Genomic DNA, 10,168 nt, shown 5'->3' on the forward strand with positions numbered 1-10,168 from the left:
CAGTCACATAAACAGAACCATTTTTAAAATTAAAATCATTGTATGTCTGTATTTAACATATAATGGTATGTATCAGCCAGAAACATATTATACATGCCTTCAAGTTTTAGTCTTAGGATATAGCCACCCTGCTGGCTTTCAGTAGATGGCTTTCAGTTGACATACTCATGAACCTGGGTAATGCCTCCCTTCCATTTCATCTTCRCCTCTTTTTATTGGCAATGGAAAAAGGGAAGGTCTCATATGCCAAATCCTCTTTACCTGAGACATGGTGTTTCTTGGCACTTGCTGTCTATATATATCAGGTCAAGTACTGTCTTCAGGACACCTGACTTCTTTATAGAATAGAGGAAAAAGCCCAGAATAGAGGTTTTTTAGTCCTTCATAGGCCAGCAGATGCAATTTTCTTCTGGAAAGTATAGTGCAGCAAGGTGAGTAGGAGCAGTGAGATGCTGTGCACATAATTTTTCCTTCCCTGTGGGGCTGAGAGAAACAAAGGGCACAAATCTGGGTCCTCCAATTTAGACAAAGATATGGGGTGCCATGATCTATGAACATTCATCCCATGTTTCCTAGACCCTACAGAGTATATTCTTTCTAGGAAATATTATCTGCAGAAAAAAACATTGTGAAACATTTTTTCTTCACTCAAAGTCTGTAAAGTGGAAGGCAAGTTTGCCCACACCATATGCTTGCCAGTTATAGTAGTTTTGTGTGAGATGTGTTAGAGGAATTCTTCATGGTTTGAATGCTCAYGTCAGAGAGATGACAGAGGACATTTAGAAATTAAGACATGTACAAGGCCAGAGAAAGTAGCAGACARTAAGAAAAATGCACTGTAGATCTGGAAAACCTGATGCACACCGTAGTTCTGATTCAACTTCAAGCTTACAACAGTGTTTTCAGAGTAGAGTAGAGCAGTCAGATTTTTTTGTAAGGATATGAGCTGCAGTGATAAGGTACTTTCACAAAGCAATGTGAAGAATTGTCTCCTTTATGGCCTTCCTCCTCAAACAGGCTGTACTAGAGAAAAATGGGTATTCAGTGTTATCAGGATAATAGCTTTATTACATAGTTATAATCTGAGGTTAAGCAGTCAGGTGTTTGCTGAAGATACTGCATTTGTGATAATACTGTAAAGCAGTTTACCTGAAAGTTATTTATTCTCATCAGGGACAAGCTTGAAAATAACATCTGACTTTCATAAAACAGGGTTCCCGAATATTGCTAGCAGTAGTTTGCTATCTTGCTGATAAATATATACATTGCAGAGGTGACTGCTCCTCAGTCCTTTAGGAGCACTAAAGTGGAGAGCATGGTATGATGCTTTACTGAGGTACGRGTTCTGAAGAATCTGAAGGATGCAGAGGAAATCATGTACTCCAGTTCTTGGAAAAAGCTGGAATACTATTTCCTCTGAGCAGCAAGGTMAGAAATACAGAGCACACATTTCTCAGAAACTTGAAAAGTATGCTATTCTTTCCCTTCATGTACACAGACCAGACAGGCCRCACCAGAAGTTAGTATCTAAGTTGCAGTTGCAGAATGGTGGTGATCTGCACRTGGAAGGTGTGAAGCAAAGCATCAKCGTTTTCAAATCACATGGGACCCCCTACACCAAACCCCAAGGGAGTGTACCCTTGACAGTATTGTAGTCTGACAGCTCCTCCTCCTGAAGATGATGGTGCTGTGCAGAGGAAAGCTGCAGGAGAAAGGCCTGGCAGAGAAGTACTGATGCTGCATGAAAAAGTTGGAGCAGCAATGGTGTGAGTGCTTTCAATAAAATCAAGTCTTTGAGAGGTACCCAAACCTGGTGTTGACCTAGGAAGCCTGAGCACTCAATCTTATTCAACGCTTTTATGAATACCTTTCCTCAGAGTTCCCAACCTGGTTCTTCTTGTTGAAAAGTGTCTCTGGTTAGCAAGCCTAGCTCTAGAAAACTTGAGTTTTTTCTCTGATCTTGCTCCTCTCCTTCCCAGTCAAGGAATGTGTTACCTCTCCACTCCCCCTGGGAACAGACCTCACCAACAGCACACAGCCTTTTGACTTTCTGCTGCAGCACCTTGATAGGTATGAAGCAACCAGATGTCCCAGCTTGGCACGTCTGTCAAGAATTATACAAATAGTCAAGCTGAAATTCTGTTTTCCTAAAAATTGTAAATTAATTTCCCCTCTTATACACTTCATCTAATCTCATTTCATGTCTTAAGGCTTGCAAGGCTAAGTTAAAAGCAAGGTACTTTTGYAATATTTTTAGAAATGCATTTTTACTCATTTTTTAAATCTAGACATAGCAGATAAATATCTATAAAAGCAATCACAGATCACGTTACAACACTGTCTCTTCCTCTTATTTAAAAAAAACAGTTTCAAGGCTTATAGCTCTCTTAAGAATAGGAAGCATTTTGCTTGACTATATTGCACTAAGGATAAATATTTGCAGAGATTCTCCTGTAAGCCAGTGCTCCGTATCTATTTTCACACTGCCCAAAACAACAGAGACTTAAACCTTTAGGGATCTCTGAGCAAAAAGGAGAGGTAGCATTGCTGGTCAGGAATAATGTTGTCTCGAGACATAGGATTTTCAAAAACCAGTAGACTTCACAGCCACGGTGGTGGCATAGGCATTACTGTCATCATTTTTGTAAGTTTTCATTTGGAAGCAGCTACTCCAGTGAGAAATCTGTTCACTTCATATTTCCTGACCAAACTGCAGGCTAACARATTTAGAAGGATTGACCAAGCTTCTTTAAAAACCTATGATACATTATTATAGTTAAAGAATTGTGAGTGATATATGCTTTTCAGCACCTTTTAGTGAGGTTTAGTGAGGTTTTCATGCATAACGATAAACCTCACTAACTAGTAAACCTTACTGATGAATTAAACTATTTGGAAATAGGACAGGACTATGTAGCAATCCCTTCGTGCATTACTAAAAAAATATGGGGATAAATGCCTTTGTTGTTTAATACAATATTTTAATAGCTCTCAAAAGAAGGAAAATGATTGCTTTATCAGGGTCAGGCTAGAATTTTAGAAGGGTTGTTAGGTAGCTAGCATTACCATTTTGGAACTGGCAGCTGACCAGGTCACCGTGCTTTGTTCTCTTCTCCTACTTTTCAGTTTCCTAACTGAACTAAACTTTCAAGTCTTTAGGAGTTCATCTTAATTAAAAGCATAGGTGCACTTCTGCACAATTCTTTTGGATAAAGTCTTTGAGATGAAGGAGAAGTTTGGATAGTAAATATAAGAAGAAACAGTATGGTAGGAAACTGTAAGAATATGAACTCAAATTTTAAACTCTAAGTTTTGGAAGCATATCCTGAACTCACAAAGGAATAAAACGGAGTTTTAGCACTTAATTCTGCCAATAAAACAGGATGACATTTTTCTGTATCTCTATCTAAGTGGATCTAACTTCCATTAGCCGGATAGTCAAGCACTGAAGTCAATACCTTTTAAAAACAAATACCATTCTTCTTATTATTATTAAGAAAAAAATCACATCTTGCATGATAAAAGGCAGAGTCAAATAATGTGAATGTACTCGTCTCTTTATAAAGTGAAATAAAACTATAACAAAAATATTTACTGAACTCCACATTTTCATATTAGTCATTGTGTGTGTGTGTGTATGCGCACGTGTATAAAGATATACATGTGTATATAAAGATATTTGGTTCTTTTGTACAGAGCTAATATAATACCATTAAAACAAACAGCTTACTTCAGGGGAAAAAAAAGAGCTCTCAGTCTATGATTTTCTATCTGCCTTGTAACTGATATATCAAAAGATCAAAACATAACAAAACTGATACATCTCACCTATTCTGAAGCATTGAAAAAAAATCTACATCATCTTAGTATTAATATTCCTGAAATTACAGTGTTCCTGTGAGAAAAGAGCATAATAAACTCATTGTATTGTTCTGACATTCAGCAGCAGTGCATACTCATATTGACTCACCTTGTGTTGTTTCATGGTTGGACAGTACTTTTCAGTCTTTATTATTTAGCATCCAGCTAGACCAGGAGATTTATTACATCTTTAAATATGTGCTTCCTTCACAAGAGGGCTTTTTGATTTTCTGTTGTTCATTTAAAAGAATTGTAGCTAAAAATAAGCACTGGAGAAGGAAGGCTTCGTTCTGCAAATGAAGCCAAAATATCATCCTTGCCAAATCCTCTTGCATGATTTCTTATACCTACAGAAAGCCTTGTTTCTGACAATATCACTCCCCAAAGAATTACTGACACGAGGGTAAGGACACAAGTCATCTGCACCACAGCAAAGCAGTTGTTCAGCCTCTCTACTGTTTTCATAATGCTTTAATGATCCATAGGAGTAATCTGGCTGTTTCATAACTAATCAATGTTTTCTATTAAAGTAATGTTTCCTCAGACTGAGGACAGATGGTGCTCTAGGTTGCAAACACAAGGCTTATGAGGGGGCCTGTAAAGAAATATATTCTCTTAAGCAAACAGAAAAGGGGAGAATTCTGCCTTGAAGAGGGTGCATATGCCCTTACAGTAAATACAGATGCCCATATTAACAATGCAAATAGGAACAACGCAAAGCTCCTGCAAATTACTGTATGCTGACCTTCCAGTATCCATATCCCCACAGATATGAGACAGTAACTACAATCCTTCTACTAGAACTGATAAATCCATCTTATATGCACAAATAGTTACGGAGTAATTGTACATCAAATGACAAGTAAAATACAATTACCTCAAAGAATATCAGTGGCAGTATTTGGTCCTAATTTTTGTTTCTGTTTAAGGCAAAAAACCCCATTTTATTAGTAATTACTAGATGTTTATTCAGCAAGCATATCAATCCATTCTGAATTACAAATTAAAGCAGTGTTTTCATTTGCACTTCAGCTTATCTGAACTGGCATACACACAACCAGAGGATAAAATACACAAAAGATGACTGACTAAGATAATGGATGATTAAACACCGATGCTGATGGAAAGGACATTTGGAGTTTCTGTGGAGGACTTGCAAGAAAGCACAGGATGGTGAAGAGCTGAGATAACAGTTCAGATGCAAGGTCCAGGGTCCAAAATAAGATGTTTAGGCTATAACTAGAATAGACTTGGGATGTGAATGTAGAGAAATTGAATGACCTAAGAGAAATCTATTCAACCATTAATGGATTTTAGTTGTAATATGGAAGCATTAGTGCAAGAGCATGTTCAGACTCTTTGCCAGACACTGCAATGAACTTGTTTGTTTGACATGAATRCACCAACCCTTGAGCTAACCTGATACAGCAGGACTGATCAGTAGGGAGAGTATGTCTACATTTAAGTGTGGGCCAAAGGCTAAATTCAGCAGGCATGCAGACTGCTGACTTGTAAGAACATAAATGGGGCCTAGTTTAGAGTGACTCAGCCACTACGCCCTAAGCAGAACTACATATAAGTCTGCATAGACACTTTAAAGCCCATTTAGTCACACACTTACCTGAAGCACAAATAGCCCTAGCTCACAGAGGCTGGCTGGATAGTATCCATGTATCCCAATTGCATATGTGATTTTATGTGTATGATTCTGGACAGAAATAACAGCTTGGGTACTTTCTGAACTGCCCTGAAATCTCTTTTATAAGGTCAAATCACATTTGTAGGCAGCTTAAGTCTGAGTTAGCTAGAAAGACAAAGTGGATACAAGTTGTCAGGTAGCCACTATCTCCCAGATTTTGCTTATAATGTATAAAACATACACAATGGATAATGTAGATGTAGTCTAAGTCATTCAAGAAAGATCAGAGATGCAAATAGGGACTTGCATCATTTGCTTCTGCTTGAAATACAGCAATCAGTGATGGGAATGATAGACAGAGGGAAGCGATAACTAGGAAGAGAAAGAGAGATGGAAGGAGGAAGTCCTTACGTGAGCAAAGGCTTGGAAAGAAAAACTTGAAAACCTGGACAGAYGGCACAGGAGGTAGCATGATCTGAAAGATTTGGAGAAAATCAAGTTAAGAAAGAAGCACACAACAGACAACTTTCAAGATATTCAAAGAACTAATAGAATTCAATAGTGTTTCTAGCAGAACAGCAGGTTGCAAGATATTGCTGAGCAATGCTTTTCTATTAATAATGAATTCAGTCCCATATACAAAAAGAATTTCGCACTGGTGGCAAGTGGACCATGCGGTCTCTAGAAACAGAGACAGCTAGTGCTGTGTGGAAGAGAATCTTGTATCATSATTTTTTTAGGAGCTGTATCAGGTCCGTATCCTAGAGCTGTGAAGGTTCTGTGTTGGCTTAGTAGCAGTTAAACGTATGTAAAAACTGCATGCAAATATGCAAATTTAGGGTTGAAGATCAGTACCATTTCCTTGTTTCTACTCTTAAATCTTAAACAGACCTTTCAAAGAATCAGTTCTGCAAAATGCAAGTCTTTAAAGAAAAATCAAAGGAAAAAATCAACAAGGACGGGAAAAGCAGCAACGACTGCCAAAAGAACACCATTTTTTTTCTCTCCTTACTGATGAGAACTGACCTCTAAGTAACTCATCAGCATTTTTAGTGATGGTACTTGGCATCATCTGATACATTTTAGATAAAAGGCCTTCCCAAATGGACATAAAAATCTAGCTGAATGGAGTACTTAAAACATGTACGTTGGTTAGAGATTTAAAAAAGTCACATAAAAGAGGTATGGACATACACAAAAGAAAAAAAAATATATTTATTAGAATGATTTTGCCCTGCTTGTTTTATGATATCCTTATTTTCTATATTATCGCTTGAGAAAATAAAATTGAATCCAGTTTAACATTAACAAAGATGAACATAGTATAAGGAAAACAAAAACAGCCCCATACTGCAATCACAAAGAGCGTTACAATCAGCATGTAAGACCATCTTCTCAAAATGTCTTTTGGTACTGAGTATTAAATGAATGCCAGAAGGGCATTTCATTGAGGTTTCTGGTCTTGCTCTGTCTCATTTGGGAGTCTCAAAGAAAACAAAACTATAGAAGTGTATTAAGAAAAAAACGGATCACTAAAGAGATTGATAGCAAATCACAATACTTTAAGCCTGAATGTAAATCAGTACTATAACCCACAAAATAAGAACAAAAGGCATTCTTGTAATAATTCAACAGAGGAATTTTTTTAGTAGGAGAGCAATCATTTTTGTCTGTAGTCCTCAATTAATGTTAATTGTAAGAAAAAGCTTATTATGAATATTTAAATTGTAAAGTCCCCCTGTGCCAGCATATCTAAATTCCCAGTAGCTGGCTTTATTGCAAAATGTATTAATTAAAATGCCACTTTGGGAAATCCTTCCTTATCCAATGTTCATTATTCACATAAAAGATAGTGAACAGGTTCTGATTTTTATAAAGATTTAAGTCATTGTGACAAGGATTAAAATGGTGTAGATGAGCATTTGAAATGTTAATGAAATTCTGATCATTTTTACAGGACTTAGTTCTTCTGTGATACATATGCCCCAAATGAAGGATTTGTACAGCTTTGCAAAGATCTAAGACAATGTATTGTCAAACACTGGATTCCAGGGGTTACACATTTTAAAGTGACCAATGATTTTGAGTGCTTCAGTTTAGGGGTTTTCTATATTGAGTTATAAAGTAGACTGTATTTGTTCCATAGCTCATATTGGCCTGTCTGAACTTTTTATAAGACTTGTAGCCCATTTCCTTCAGCCCTCCTTTCCTAAGGTGACTGTAGCCCATATGAATTGGTCTAAGGTCTGAAATCTTACTTCCATTACGCGTTATCAAAATCATTCTGTGATCAGTCCTTTCAGATGATCCAAATCCAGGTATCTCTACCACAAGAGGCATTTGTTGCATACTAAATAGGTCTTGCACATAGGAATTGATTAGAGTTCCTTGTGTGACCAGTCATGTGCTGCTTCATGAGCATCATCCCCAAGGAAAGAGACTTTTTCATGTATCAGTAACATACCTGGGACCTCTGCAGATGGTCCTCCACGTCTTCTACAAGAGGCCTTGACATACTCTGGCAGAAAGATTTGGTATTATTGCTTCCCTGCACTTTGAAATTCAGGATGCTTTCAAACGTCGGATCAAAATTTAAAATTGCTTTTGATTTTTGAAAACAATGGCATATACAACCAAAGATCCAAACTAAGGTGTAATTTCTATCAACATCCATTAATGGAAGGGAAAGTGGGACTTCACAATTATCACAAACTATTTGCCCACTCAGAACTTAGCTTTGTGGACAAGTCCCCTTTTCTACCAAAAAAAACCCTAAGTGTCTCATTACAAGGCTGCTGAAAGAAACCTGAGTCTGAATCTAAGGCAGCACCTGCTTCGTAAGTGAGCTTACTGCAGAGAACAARTATTTTCACCTCCCTTTTTTCAAGAAAGGAATTTAGTCGTAGATAGTTGTGTCTATTTTAGCACTTACATTTACATTTCCTTTCTTCAATTAGGTGTGAGTGAGGAAGATGTGGCTTTTTTCTTTAGGGCTATATTTACCTGCACCTCCCTGGACATACTGAAAATTCTGAACATAAGGTGTGCAGAATGTATTATTTTTCAGATGTAAAAATTCCTCTCAGTTTTCCTTCATCAAAACAATTCATTTGGAAAAGGAGCTAAATAATATGTTGAGGGAGGTGATCTTGCCCCTCTACTCAGCCCTGGTGAGGCCACATCTCGAGTACTGTGTCCAGTTCTGGGCTCCCCAGTACAAGAGAGACATGAAGCTACCGGAGAGAGTCCAGCAAATGCCTACTAAGATGATTAAGGGACGGGAGCATTTCTTGTACAAAGAAAGGCTGAGTGTGCTGGGACTTTTCAGCTTGGAGAAGAGAAGACTGCAAGGGGTCTTATCAATCTGTATAAATATATGAGGGGCCATACTCTTTTCAGTGGTAGCCAGTGACAGGACAAGAGGCAACGGGCACAAACTGAAACACAGTTATCTACACATATGAAAAAAAAGTTTGACTGGGAGGGTGACTGTAACAGGTTGCTCAAAGAAGTTGTGGAGTCTCCATCCTTGGAAATATTCAAAACACAAATGAGCATGGTCCTGGGCAATCTGCTCTAGCTGACTCTACTTGAACAGTAGGTTTCACTAGACAGATCTCTATTGCCTATAATGAGAGCCTAGACAGCTGGTTCAGATGTAAACACCAGCTTGTAGACACCAAAAGACGGGYGAGCTGGGTTTATCTCCTGCTATAGTTCTTAAACAAAATAATCGCAAATTTCAAAGACAGGCAACCCACCAAACCAAACAAGATGTACCTCTAATACTGTCCAAACCCTTCACTAAATTGCAAACATGAAATAAAAAATATGTTTTGAGTCTCATTATAGAGAATTTGTGCCCTGAAACATGAAATTACCTTACATCTCTGTCTAAGCATTCACAGTACAAATAAGGCAGTATCATGCAAGGAAGTGAACTTCTGACATGCTGCCCTAATGGTTAGTTCTTTCTTCCCCATGTTTTATTTTATTCCTCTTTTTCATTTACAGGTGTCGCTCTCAGAAGGAAAAGATAGTGCTGCAGAATAATCTCAATGAATACACCATGCCATATGCAAGAAAATACCACAATTTTGGCCATTTTTCTGTTCCTGGCCTCTATTTTCAGCCGTGATACTTCTCAAACGCCACCTTCCACGAGCAGCGAGCAGGCAAGCCTGAATCCCCAGAGCTTCGGCCTTCCCTGCCCTCTGCAGCCATCCCCGGGACGGCAACACCTGCCACCGCGGCGCTGCTGCGGCCCCTCGGGGGCCTCAGCTCCTGCGCTGCCCTTCAGATCTGCAGGCAAATGTCTAGACTTGATACTCTGCTCTTTGGGGGAAAAAAAGATGAAAAAGATTGAGGAAAAATAAAAATAAAGAATATGCTTTTCAACATTTTTTTCCATTGATTTTTTTAATTTGAAAAAAATGGTGGCAAAATTTGGGAAAAAAATGTGAGAACGCACCAGAGGCGATCAAGCAGGTAGGGGCCATGGAGGCAGGGTGGTCCTGAGCRGCCCCTTCCTCCCCGCCGGATTAACTACAACAGAGCTTCAAAGGGCGTCTTGGTGCCTCCCCCGCCCTCCGCAGGCCTCTAGGAGAGACGAGGCCACCCGGGAGAGCGGCGGCGGGCGCAGGGAGGCGCCGCAGAGCGCCGGAGCAA

This window comes from Rhea americana, unplaced genomic scaffold, assembly GCF_003343005.1.
Source record: "Rhea americana isolate MKP2758 unplaced genomic scaffold, rheAme1 scaffold_40, whole genome shotgun sequence".
Taxonomy (NCBI): domain Eukaryota; kingdom Metazoa; phylum Chordata; class Aves; order Rheiformes; family Rheidae; genus Rhea; species Rhea americana.